A 14,376-nucleotide genomic window follows, 5' to 3' on the forward strand; every position below is an offset into this window, starting at 1 on the left:
GACACACGAGGAATTTGACTCAGGTACATTGGCTCTCAATGTGCAAAACAGTAAACCAGCATAAGGCTGTGTAATATAACAAAAAAGCAGTATTAACATCAACAAACAGTGCAAACAATGCAGACTAAGCAGCATAAACCGACAGTAAACAATGCAGACAAAGGAATGTTTGTTGAAATGAGATAAATAGGGATAAAACAGTACTTAAGAACTGGAGACCCGTACAAGTCTGTATAATCTGTTCTATCTATCTATCTATCTATCCACATATATACACATACAGCACTGAGGGTTATTGTCCATTCTTACTGTCATTGGGGGAAGAAACTGTCCCTGTGCCTGGTTGTCTTGGTGCAGTGACCTGTAACGCCGTCCAGATGGGAGGAGTTCCTGAAGTCCATTGTCATCTCCACTGTTTTGAGCGTGTTCAGCTCCAGGTTGTTGCGGCTACACCACAGGACCAGCTGCTCAACCTCCCATCTGTAGGCTGACTCGTCATCGTCTCGGATGAGATCAATGACCGTTGTATCATCAGCAAACTTAAGGAGCTGCACAGCCTTTCCAATACTTGCAATGGTCAATAATATTTTACAAAATTGGATTGAGATGATAATCAGACCAGCACCAAAATCAAATTCTGTGAGCCATACCCTACCCCTCCAAAAGATTTCATCAAAATCTATTTGTTACTTTTTGAGCTATGCTGCGACTAAACCAACAAACAAAGAAACTAACAGTAGTGAAAACATTACCCCTGCCCTTGGTGGAGGTAATAAACAACTGCTTTATAGAATTTTATAAGTAAAGTATCATTTTTGGCCAGGTTGGTACAGTTTGGTGGTGTGTGGAAAAATTAGACCAAAACTGTATTTCTGTTTTGTATCAGTCAGTAAGGCCATATCCTTCCTCCCCGTTTTATCTGCTGCACATCCCATAGACACCACTACATACTGTATGATACTTTCACAATGCACATACATAGGCCATTAAATGCACAGTCACAGGTACACACACACATTTGTTTTCAGTCCTTGGGCCCACTTTATATAGCCTTATATTCATTTCCTGGAGATGTACCCTAACCTTAATCTAAACCTGACTTTGCCCTAACCTTAATCTAAGTCATTACTTTAAAATTCATTGATTTATGTGGAGGTGACCAGATGCTGGTCCCCATGAGGAGGCTGAGTTCCCATGATGTCAGCGTGTTAACAGGTTTTGGTCTCCACACTGTGAGTACAGGGTTGAACATAAACGGCACATTGAATCAATCACTTATTACACTGAGCAGATGAAATCAATAGTATTGGCGAGGTCAGCTAGGCACTTTGTGCATGTGTATGTTTAATTTAGAGGTACCAGGAAATCAAGAGGCTCCTGTAGAAAGATGCAGGAAATTGAATCGGTTGACGTAAGAGGCCCCTCAAGGCTGTTGAGACTTGCAGTTTCAGGAGCCTTGGACTGAGTTTATCAGTGAGCTCCACCCGGAACCACTAGTTGGGTTCCCATGGTCTTTGTGCCCATTTCAAATTCAGTTTCATTAAATGCTGAATAAGACTGAAATAGTAAAATTACAAAAATATTGTATTACGGACAATTTTGAGGTAGCTGTATTTACCTGGCTACATTCTGGAGGAACATTTAGCATTTTATACTCCATTACATATTATTTGGCAACTGTAATTATTTGAGTGCAAACTGAGTGCTTTACTTTTTTGAAGAAAAACCTGCTGATATTATTTTTAAGTAACATTTTAAATACAAGACCTTTACTTGTAATAGAGTATTTTTACAGAGTAGTAATTATGCTTTTATCTAATTAAAGAGTCTTCATTCACCACTACAGGAAACATGGAAAAGTACTGGTAGCAATTTGAAAAAGTGCTGAAAACCAGGAAATCTAACATCTTGAAGCTAATATAGTATAATAAAGGTAAAATTAAATATGTCTTTGCAACACAAAAAGTAATGTATTTGCTATTTAGGTTGTTTAGAGATGAATTTTTGTTTAATTGTAATCTCAGAAAGTGTTTTCATGCTTAAACCTACTCTGTCCTAGTGCAGTGAATCTAACTTGACACATGGTGGCAGTGTTCAATAGCAAACCAACTTTGTGTCTCATGCAAATCCTTAGACATACCTTAACATTTAACTCAATGAAAGATGTCATGTTATCTATTTATATATTTTCTTTAACTCGCATAGGATTGCAAGACAGGAAGACCCAATGGACAATTCAAGATAAGTGAAAAACTCATTTGCTGATCAGTAAAAGCATTCAGTAATCAGAACAACAACACAGCTCAAATACAGTTAGGACACATAAAAAGAGATTATTTGAAGATAGTATTCACCACGATGCCAAATTGTCAGAATACACCAAGCGTAACTGAAGCTGTGAAATGGATATAAATATACACTGAAGTTTGTCTTAATTAAAGTACTAACAACAAATATTTGAAAGGACGGGGCTCCAGAGAAAAATGGGGGGAGGTGGTGAGGTCATCTCACCTGTTTCATCTACTCATTCAGGCTCCTTCATCACTCCTCTCATCTTGGCTAGCCCCCAGGGAAGAACACTGGCTCTTTATGTGTGTGTGTGTGCATGGCATAGGATCTTCTTATCTTAAAAGGGGGAGATGACAATGTGACACAATGGCTGAAAGGGCTAACGGGAGTGTGTAGAACATGAATATGTGTGTGTTTGGCTGTTTTGGGGGGGGGGGGCCGTTTCCCTTGCCAACCTCTGATAGCTCTGGCCTTTCTAGCAGCCGCCCTCCCGCCTAGAACATGTTCTATTTCCTGAAATTACCATCACCTTTGTTTCCATTGCTCAAATAGATAGCAAAAAGTGTTGCTAGTTTACAAAACACTACCTCACCTGTGTTTGACCAATTTTATTTTAAAAAAGAAAAGGTTGATCTGCAGACTGGATCCATAGTGTGTGGTCTGAACTTTGTCTGGCAGTTGTAACAAAGACATACTTTGACATTTAACTGCATTGTCATAATTTGATAAAATGGCGATTGTTAGAATGCAGAATGCTTTCAAATCTGAATTGAAACATGGGCCTAGAGTTGCTGACAAATTAATTTGTACAAGTGTACACAGTAGAAACATTTTAAAAGATAATGCAAGAATTTTTTTGGGAATCAGACACTATTGTGATATAATCATTTACATGGGCAGTCACACAGTGAGCCATACAGGTATTAAACCACTTGTCGTGTGGAAGAGTGCAACCAGTGATGGAAAGTAACATTTACTCAAGGGCTATACTTAAAACAAGTATCTGTACTTGACTGTTTTCATGTTCTCCTACTTCATACTTTGACTTCACAGTATTGGCAAATATTGCACTTGGTACTCCTTAATTAATGTGTATGTGCCATACTGCATAATAATTACTTTTACTTTTGGTACTTTGAGTTTATTTTCATGCTACTACTTCATACTTAAACATTTTGATTGCAGTACTTGTAACAAAGTATTTTTACACTGTGGTACTATTTGAGTACTACTTCCACCACTGAGTGAAACACCGTAAATCTGTAGAAACTGTGATGTAGAGTGAAATCCTGATCTCACAGGAAGGGCCCCTTAGACAGCCTGTTTTGATGAGAATATAAAAATGAAATGAGGTTTTAAATAAAAATGGGTTTCAACAATAAACGTAAACATCTTTTAAGCAAACACTTTTGGAACAGTTCCACTTTTGAGGACTATTAAACATTGATTTCTTAGAAGAAAACAGTTGTATCAGTGTTCTCCCACATTTACACTTTAAATTGTGGCCAACTCTTACTTAAAAGTATTTACCAATTAGTCCTCCACAGTCCAATCAAAGTGAAAACGGACCACAATAGCCTTACTAAAATGGCCTCAATTCAACAGAACCATACATTGTAAAGCCTATTTGTGCAGTTTTACTCAAGTCAAATAATTTTTGAACACCTCAAACTCCATTGGCCACTTAACAAAATCATCACTGTGCACTGACACAAGACCAGTGTTTACATGGTCTCACTGTCATTACCTAGCACCACTTTACAAATAACATACTGTGGCAGTGGAGCATCATCGGGACCAGGCCACGAATATCCAAACTTTAAATAATCATTGTCATACTTCTTCCATTTTCATCCATTTTGCCCCACACATAGTTGAGCTAAAGTTTGGTGTTTACTTTTTCTGGTTTATCTTTTCTCACGCTGCGCCTCCCCTGAAGTTCTCTACCGCCCCACTAGGGGAGGTGCAGCTCACACTGCTCTACACCATCAGGATGATTGGCTCTCAGAAGTCATAACACCATCTGATTGGCTGAAGAGTAACCATAAGAATAGTTGTCTTGTTTAAAGATTAAGATTCATTTGACAATAACTTTAGCAAGAAAAGTGGATTTTCGACCAAAGCAACCTGTTGAAATGTGTTGAGCTGAGTAATGCTCATCCCAGGATCTGTGATTGTTTCTGCTGCTGTGCACTCACTTTGGAGGTAGGTTCTAGGAGCTACATTTCCACACCCCTTAGGAGATAGTATTCAAATCAAGTTCCAGGAGTGTGAGGGGTGTGTGTGTGTGTGTGTGTGTGTGCACGGGCAAGTCACCCATGATTGGTTATGTCAGCTTCTTCACGCCTTCACACCATCAGCATTCACAGTGTATAAACACACTTTACTGGTCTAGAGATAAAAATGAAAACTTCAATTGTTGATTTAGAGGAGAAACTGACTTCAGTGAGTGGACCGTGGGCAAAGCAATGAAGACATCACATTTCTGCAAGTCTGTGTTCTGCTTGTTCAACAGTTGTTTGATAATCTGCTCATACAGTCTCTGTTACTGGCTGACTGTTGCTCTATGAAGTGATCCTTCGTGTCTTCTGCTCTCTGACCTCTCAGTCGTGTGTGTGTATATGAGACTAAACAGAGACTGGCACAGCAAAAAATACAGTGGGAAACCAAGATAGGACAGTCTGCATCAACCTGTCAGGCTATACCAGGTGACAGTAAACATGATATTGCTGACCTACTAAGAGTGCATTGCAACACTTCACATGCACAAGTGTAAAGTGGGACAGCTGCCAGTGGCACTTTTCACTGTCTGTCTATCATTACTGATACACAGTCGCACTGCTCAAAGTGTGTTTGATGATGTGTATGCAAAGCAAAACTCACATCCTGCTCTGTGGGTAAAATGCAACAAGTGAGGCATGACTTGTTTTCACTGGTTGATCCTGCGCAAGTGTCCACTTGTTAATCCAAACTGCATGATGTGAAGAGAAGTCTTGACATATTAGGTGGGGTGACAGATAAGCTGCATTATGCCATCATTTGGATTTCATGTTAATCTGAAGTTTTATAATAGACTATGAATTACTCTAGTTTACGTTATACGATGCCACACAGTTTCAACAGGCCTTTATCTAGGAATGTTTCAGTTCCTCTGAAAAGGATTTAAAAACTCAAAATTAAAACATACTGGGCCATAAAGAAAGGATTTTAATATAGCTCATATTTAGCTATCTAAACAAACCGTCATTTTAAAGGTGGCATAAAAGATTTTAGTGTAACACATTAGGTAACAGCATGCCTGTCTACAGCCTCAGCTAATCTTTCCAAAGCCTGACTGTAAGGTAATGATAGGTTTTGTTTGCATTGTGCTTATTCACTAAAAACCTCAAGACAAACAGACACAGTTCTGCTCACAACATAAGGATTTGTAGTTGTAGGTCTATTGGAAAATTTGTCAGTGTTTGAGGCTGAAAGACGGAAGCAGTACTTTTCAAAAGAAAACAATTCAGATTAAGAATTCCAAAAATACAAAACAAACAAAAATAAACTGAAATGACATGATATGACATAATGACATGATACTGAAAGATCCACCAAACCTTTAGAAGTCTTCAAGTTTTCCTTATTAACAAGATCAAGTCAAGTCAAAGTCAAGTCAAAGTGTTTACTGTCGTATGCACAGTGAGGAAACATGTTTCCCTGTGCAATGGAATTCTTACTTTTCTGTCCACAATGAATACCAAACAATACAAGTAAAACTGAAAGTAGATAAGCAGTAATACAATATAAAGGCACTTTAAAAACAGCAAATGAAAAGAAACATAATAAAAAATATAATAAGAATATAAAAAGAGAATGTATGCTACATCGGAAGCTGTATGTGCAACAGTCAGCAATGAATGTACAATTATGCATGTGCAAACTGAGAATGTAACAGTCAGGTGGAATTACATACATACATTACATAAGTAATTCCTGATAATAAACTCCAGATGTTAGTACAAGCAGAAAATGAGTCCAACTAGACAGCAGTCAGAGAGCGCAAACCTCCGCCAATGCAGCTCAGTTTCCCCATAATGCCATTACAGCTAAAAGCAATATTCCCATGATAGTTTAACCCTCATGATATGACTCCTTGACCATGAAAACCTTCCTCTAGTATTTGGAATCACATTGATATTATTATTAGGATGTTATTAGGATGGCCTGGTGGCTAGGATTCAGCACTCTCTCTGCTGCAGCCCGGGTTCGATTCCTGGTCAGGGAACCTCTAGCCACAAAGGTTTCATGCCAGTGACTTCTCTTTCAGTCCCAAACCCAGATAAATAGAGAGGGTTGCATCTGGCATAAAAATCCTGCCAAATTTCAAACCATGCAAATTGTCAGTGTGGCAACAGACGATTTGCTGTGGTGACCCCTAACAGGACCTGTTGAAAGTAGCCAGCCATTAGTTTGGAAGTTATACAAGAGAAACAATATTTCAGTAATGGCAGGTTTCTTCAGGATCTAGCTCAGAACAGAGACATCAAATCTGTGGACACCAAAACTAAACCAGCAGAGTTTCAGCTAGAATTTGATCTTAGTTACAAGCTGAGAGCATTATTTGTTGTCTCATAGTAGTGAGTTTTCCGTGAGCCCTATAAATGAACATTCTGGATCACCAGATCCAGAATATTACTTGGATCCAGATTATACTTTAGTGTGTGGGAGATATTAAGTGGATATCATCATGCAATTTTTTCTAAGCATTGTAGCCATTATATATAGAGTTAGAAGCAAAAATATTGAAATTCGTCCTATCTCACAATGGTAAAGAAAAAAACTAAATCTGTGCTAGGGCTCTACAGGAGCATTTTATCAAAGACCACTGAGTGAAATTAGAAATATGGTTTTGGTGTTTACGGAGCTGCTTCTTCTTTGTGTTGGTGTTTGAAGGAGAGCGGGCGGTGGTTAGATTCTACACAAACACACAGAGCAGAGAGCTGCTGTCTCAGCAGTGGAGACAGAGCTGTATGCTCATTAATGTTTATGCAATAAAACCTTTGCAAGTAAAAAGCCAATGTCACTAATTTAACAAAACACCTGCTAAACAAATGCTAACAGATGCCTGCTAAATAAATTTTCATATACATTTTAGAGTTATATAAGATACGTCTCAGAATTTCTAAATTATACGAGTCAGTAGTCTATCTAATCAGCATGGTACAAGGTGCAAGAGCAGGTGGCAGCACTGGGCAGAAAAAAATACAAGAGACTGGATAAAAGACAGAAACCTGACTGGGTACCACAAACCTTAAAAACTGGAAGAAATTGTTTCAAAAGGTAGATCTTTGACCCACTTATCAAGAATTAGGATTTGGCAGACTTTGGTCCAGGACACCCTTTAGTGTTTAGTTGGCATTCGTGAATCAACTATTACTGTTCATTTTACAGCTCCTCCCCTAACACATGATAACTGTTTACACAGTCTCCTGTGGAGCTTCTTCCTAACCCCTATTTGCATTTACTCTTAACAATCAGATGGTAACACTGCCGACTGTCTTAATAGCATAATTAAGATGTCAATTTGTCAAAGGGGAAGAGTCTACTGTGGTTGTTATTGTTGTTAAGATTTTAAAGCTCATGTTCATACTTATGCAAACAATGCTTGCCTTGTGGAAGCTTAACATAGATAGGGATTGTAGTCCTGCTGCTTTAACATTTGTACACATGGCAGTGCACATACCCGCAATGAACCCTATTGATGGTTGAAGAAGACGTATAGCAGCCTTCATAGAGGATTGTCAGAAATCATTTTGAAAAATAGATTTGGTAGATTGTGTAAGCAGTGAGAAATCTTTATGCTCAGTGTCCTGCTCAAAGACACCTCCGCTGACCCATGCTTACCATAAGGAAGGATAAAGCTAGAGTCCTCTTTCTGAATGTCTTTAGATGAGGTTACAGTTTAACTGAAATGTCCCTTTCTTTTCATGGAAGGAATTATAAACAGTAATGTTACAGCAGCTGCTGTACATATTTATAGCAACCACCTTTGACTATATTTGCTGGAGCAGTGTCTTAGCCTTCAAGCCTCTGAGTGGGTGTGTGCTATGGCAGCAGTTGACAGACATTTGAGTACCAGCATTGAGGAGAGCTCACTGTAAACCTCCATGGCTGTTTACTGACTGGAGCATGTTGTCGCATTGTATTTGTAAAGACTGGACTGGAGTACTACATGTCCTATTTGTCAGAACTGATCTCAGAGCTGCTGAGATTTGCATCCCATATTATTTTAGCTATTAAGATTAAGCATCCCCCTCTGAATGCACTGTAATACTCAGTGTGGAGAAAACCACAGAAATGAGAAAGAGTACAAGAAAGCTAGTGTGTGTGTGTGTGTATATGTGCTAGTGGGGGTGGCAGGGAGGTGTTGCTTCCATAGAGAGGGGTGAAGTGAGGGCTGAATGAGGCCAAAGGAAAACAGTCTGTCTATGAGTTGTGTAGCTGAATAGATAAGAGCCAGTGTTGCCTCGGGCTCCACCTGACAGGCTGGCTGACTGCCTACCTGCACATCACTTTTTTGGTTGACTGTTCAAATACAGTACATCTCTGACCAGAGGGGGGAGGCGGAGCGGTAGGCTTGTTTTAAAAGTTAACAGATTACCTTGAGTTGTGTTCACAGAACATGTTCCACAGTTTGAATGCATGAAGTGTCCTTGCAGACCCTGGACGTTTACTTATGATACTGCTGTTATGGCCTGTTTCTGTAGATCTAATACAGCAATGATTAAATGGTACTCAGTTCATACAGTTTAATGATATGAGGATATAGATCTAGTGGGATAGACTTGGCAACAAATTAATGAGGCAAGTAATAAACTACATGCTCACCATAGTGTATTCACTTCTAAAAGAAAAGTAGAATAGCACGCTGAATTTTTAGCTCTGAGCAAATATAATTTGAAAAGCATGCTGTCATTATGCTTTTTGTAATAATAGCGCTAAGCTTATTTGGCAGATCCCACTGTAGCTTATGTAGATCTTTCATCTGATGCCAGACTAAAAACAGGTGAGATAAGCCAGCACCAATCAAATAAAAGCTGTTTCATATGAGGGAATTCAATAATGCCTCAGTTTGTATTAGTTCTATTTTAAACAAATCTCATTTAAAGGCAAAACACAATAAAAACAATATATCAAAAATGCATCAGGGAGCCATACATTTGGACTAGACGACATGTTCCTTCATTACCCTGAACATGGGCACTGTAGTTTATTTTGAGTCAGCCACACAAATATTTTCTGTGTGCTTAGATTGGGAGAAGTGCTGCCCACCAAGTGCGACTAAGAGGTGACCTCTGAGAAGCACAGGGTCGGAGTGCTTAGTAGACAAGGGTGAAAAAACTAAGCCACCAATGGAACTTATATTAACAGCCTGTCTCATTAAACTTACGCCACTCTTGTTTTTAGCGTGTCCCTTAGCATTTTCTGTTCATGCAAAACAACATTTGTTATGAGAGGAGTCAAGAGAAAAAGACAAGCCAATCTCAGTACAAAGTAGTAAAACAGCTCATCTTTCCCTGAATGTACACAGTAGTTATTTTCTTTGCAAATATTACACTTAAATCTTTCTTTATTGTTGTGGGATGCAGATTGAACTGTTACTATCTATCAAACTTTAGACTCCCCAGTCACCCATAATAAAACATGGTGGTTTTGGCCTTGTTTTATAGCTGAGTCCAAACATGAACACACCAAATCATATTCTGCCATCCTCTTTTACCTCTCACTCTTGCAATACCACCCCCCACCCCCTCCAATCCATCTTCCCTCTGCTCTCTCCCTGCCCCTTACGTAGATGGATTTTGATGTTCCAGACAATGGACAATTTGGGTGATTTCCTGTGCGCCAGTGTCATATGATTTTGTCCTGAGGCAATGCTGTTCCTGAGTCTTTTGTTCTGCTGGCCTGAGCCATGGAAGTCTGACTTCCCTCTTTCTCTCCTTCTCTTTTCATGTGGCCTGTGTGAATGAGCCGAGTCCACGGCTATTGTGGCATGATGTACTGATTTACCCATTGGATCCTTGACCGTGGGTTTGACGTGCAGTGTTAACTGTGTATTTGATACTACCAGCTAGGTCTTTCACAGGGATACTCTCTCCACATAGGAAAGACTTATGTATTGTGAGAAACAATAGCTTTTGTTGCGCTGGATAATGGGTACGGTTTTCGAAAGGGTATTCATGATCCTGTGGTGATTAGAAGTTTTTAATGTTTAAGTTGCATTAAAAATGATGATAATCCTTTCTTTGATTTCAAAAGGCATCCTCACTGTCAGTTCTTTCTCCTCAAAGTTCAAATTAAATGAGCTGTTCAGTTTCAGTTGAAGTCGGTTATGTCACCTTTATAAGCACGTTGTTCATGCAAGGTAATTTACCTATTGTGATTGATTTTGAAGAAGATGTGCGTGTAGAACTGACCTGTAATGAAACTAAGTAGACATGACTGGTTAAAGTGATCTTAATCAGGATATGTCAGCTTTAATGTGGGGGTTCTGCCTGCCCTAGCATGCCCCTGTCCTGAGATTATAAAAGAAGCATCAGTGTGTTACAAGTGTGAGAAATGGGCCTCCAGTTTATGATTACCATTCAGATTGAACAGTTACAGTTCACAGGATTCCATGCGAAGTAATGAGGCAAACAGCCAGAGATACTGTAGTGCAAAATTTGTCTCACAATTTATGGTTGAGCTTGGTGTAACACTGAAAACAAATACATATAGATTAAACACTAATTCTCCAAAAGAAAATGCCTAAAACCAATCACATTTCATTCCATGTTATAGAAAAATCTTTATCCTGAAACCAAGACATTTGTGCTCTCAAGCTGATCACTTTGTACATGTAAGCAATTCTTGTAACACTACTACTACTTTTATCTGTCTCCGATTTTGTTCAGAAATTAGTTTAAGTACACACATACTACAAAGCATCTTCCATCTTAAGGAGACCTGCAGTACATGTCTTGACCATGCATGCAGCTAAACAGTGTTTCAAATTCTTGCACAACCTAAACATGGCAGTTGTGAAATAGATATAGCAATTAATGAGTCAGTTTTACTACCTATTCAGATTCATTTGTGGAGTGGATCTTATCAAACTGGCACAAATAGAGGTTAAACACTAGGATGTGTGCGCTCATGCTTTTACAGCGCTAGTTTTATGACCTATATGCAGGCCCAAACATAGGCTGCGCCTGCAGAATTCTGGCGGCGCCTCCACAGATTTTCTGTAGATTTTGAAAAGAAAGAAATAACTCAGAATGTAAGCACGTGTTATGTCCAGCAGTGACACAGTAGATACCAAACTCACCCCCACAAACATTTGTTTCACCTTATGACTTCATCCTTTTTCACTTTTAAACACATTTGTGATATCAGTAAGAACAACACTTGCTTGACAATAATCATAGGCGATATGCCATTCAGAACTAGAGGAGTGTTTCACAGATGGAGGTTACAATCAAGTCTTATCATAATTTGGTTCTGAAGTACAGTTAGTAATCGAAACTGGACTGATACAGGGACAAACTGCCATTGCGCCAAGGAACACCAAGGTGACGTAATAACTTGGAAATGTACCTACCTTGTGTAGATGTACTGTGTATAGCCTGTGTGTGTTTATAACCACTGTACAATTGCACACACACGCAGTTTTAAATGAATTACCTCTAACTGAGTGAAAGTTTAAATGTACTCGGTGTTCAGTAGCTCCTGCTTCAGTGTAGCATACAATAAAAAGGAGTTTTGTATTAATAAGTTACATGAGTAGATTACTATTTTATTTGACACCCCAGGTCACAAAAGTCTCCTAAATGTGTGTGAGTGACGTACGTTAACCACCTGATGGCATTGTTTCTCACTTCACTCTTATTGGAGTGAATTTGATCTTTGCAAAAACTCAAATTGATTTAAAAGGTTTTTAAAGTTATCATTGACTTTTATTGTATTTACATTTGTTAACTTTATACAAAAATCACTAATTCTTGGAAATTAAATGCTGCAGCACATTCTAAAGCCAGTGTAGCCTACTAGATGGGTTTTATTTATATTGCTCAGCCAGTAATACTTGAGAATGTAGAATCACTACTAAAGCCTCTAATTTTCTTCTTACAATTTACATCTTTATGTCTTTGTTCCCTTCTTCGCTATATTTGATTCCCTTTACCACACACAGAGTGTATGTTTATGCTTCCAGATAATTAGAAGGATGTACAGGTATGCTATTAATGTATTTGTGTGTGTCTGAGCACGTAATTTCTTCTGTCCAGAGACTTGTTTTTTCATAACATGGCCTCTGATAACCTATCACAGATTTCCAAGAAAGACTGGTCATCTTTGAATAAGTGTAGTCGTGTGTGTGTGTGTGTGTGTGTGAGCCGCGTTTAACTCATCACGTCACCTTTTCCTTATCAGACAATTATGTTTATGAGTTGTCTTTATGGACATAATGACTGCGGGGAACCAGAACAAGTAAACACACATATTGTGTACAAGGAGGTACAACAATCATTAAGAGAAGCCTATGAGGTTTCTAGGAAGTGTATATCAGTTTGTATTTTATAAGCACGCTATACTGTTTCAGTTTTGAGGAAACAGCAGAGGGAGGAGAGCAGGACATGAATCACTAGTACACTTGAAAGCTTTGACTAAAACACACGGAGATATATATCAAAGTGTAAGACAAACATTGGCTGTTGAAATTATCATCAGTGTTTATACTGTTTGATGTGGAGAGCTATGTCAAGCAAGCATGGACTGTATATTTTTCTCATTTAAGATTTAGACTTCAAACAACAGTGGAAAAATTCATGTGTGAGCAAGCAAGAGGAAATGGGATGAAGAAAGAATTAGGTCAAACACAGTTTAAAAAAAGGGAAGAAAACAACAACAGAACTCCAAAATGTGAGGTTTCCTAGATGTTTGATAGTGCTGCTGTGCTGCCACTGTTGCAACAGCATCTAAAAAAAAATCTCCCTGAGCAAATGAGCATCCCATCTGGGGCCTTTGAAGTTCTTCAGCAGAGAGACCCAACACTTCCTCTTTGCATTACAGAGCCAGTTTGTGTTTGGTTTCTCAGAGGAATTAGCACTACGTGCCTTGATCCATGTGTGCCTGTGTGTGTGTGTTTATGCTAATCATACAAGCCAGACTACACGGAACAGGTGCCACTCTGCTTCAAGATGGAATGTTATTGCCCATCTCTCCTTGTCTCTCTTCTTCCATTTACTGTACACACAAACACTGCATTTACTTGCAGTTCACACACATACTGCAAAAAATGCATTCACATGATGTACATACAGACAAACATGATATAAAGATACAGTAATACACATGATAACTTGGATTCTAATTTGCTCTTGTGTGTAATTTAGCTTAGCATAAGTGAAATACCTGATAAGAGAATAAGCTGAGCACTATGCTGATAGGATTTCATTTATATTTTTTGTTAAATGAAGTTGGTTATGTCTATGTACTATGTGTACAGCTCCTTTATCATCAGGCCTAAATGTGTGTGTGTGTGTGTGTGTGTGTGTGTGTGCTATGCATCATTAACACTGGTCAGATGTGAGTTAAATTCAAGGGACATCCACGTTGTGATTTTTTATTTATTCTGTTATTGCTTTCTGTATTTCAAAGAAATACACAAAATATAATTTTAAATCAATGTCAAATATGAAGTGAGTGCATCTTGGGCCAAAGCCCTGGAAAGACTGCTGTAGTTTTTAGCAAACATTACACAAGGAAGTCTAGGTACTGCTTTTGTTCCATACTGTTTTCATCTACACATTTTCAGGGTGGGTCTCTCTCTGCTCTTGCACTTTTTTTGCACAGTTATTTTCTGAAAATTAGATTTTGTTATCGTTGCCAGAGTGTTTATAAAGCAGGTAGAGTAGGTACCTACGCTGCCGTCATGACAGCCTGTACTTTAAGATAATACAAATGATGAAGCAGGGGCACCTCCTGTTGGTATTAGCAACTATCTTCTATGTACTGGAGCTTCCTGTAGTAGTTACCTAGGTAGTTTTTACCTTCACCAAGGATGTT

Source organism: Monopterus albus, unplaced genomic scaffold, assembly GCF_001952655.1.
Source record: "Monopterus albus unplaced genomic scaffold, M_albus_1.0 scaffold66.1, whole genome shotgun sequence".
NCBI classification, from domain to species: Eukaryota; Metazoa; Chordata; class Actinopteri; order Synbranchiformes; family Synbranchidae; genus Monopterus; species Monopterus albus.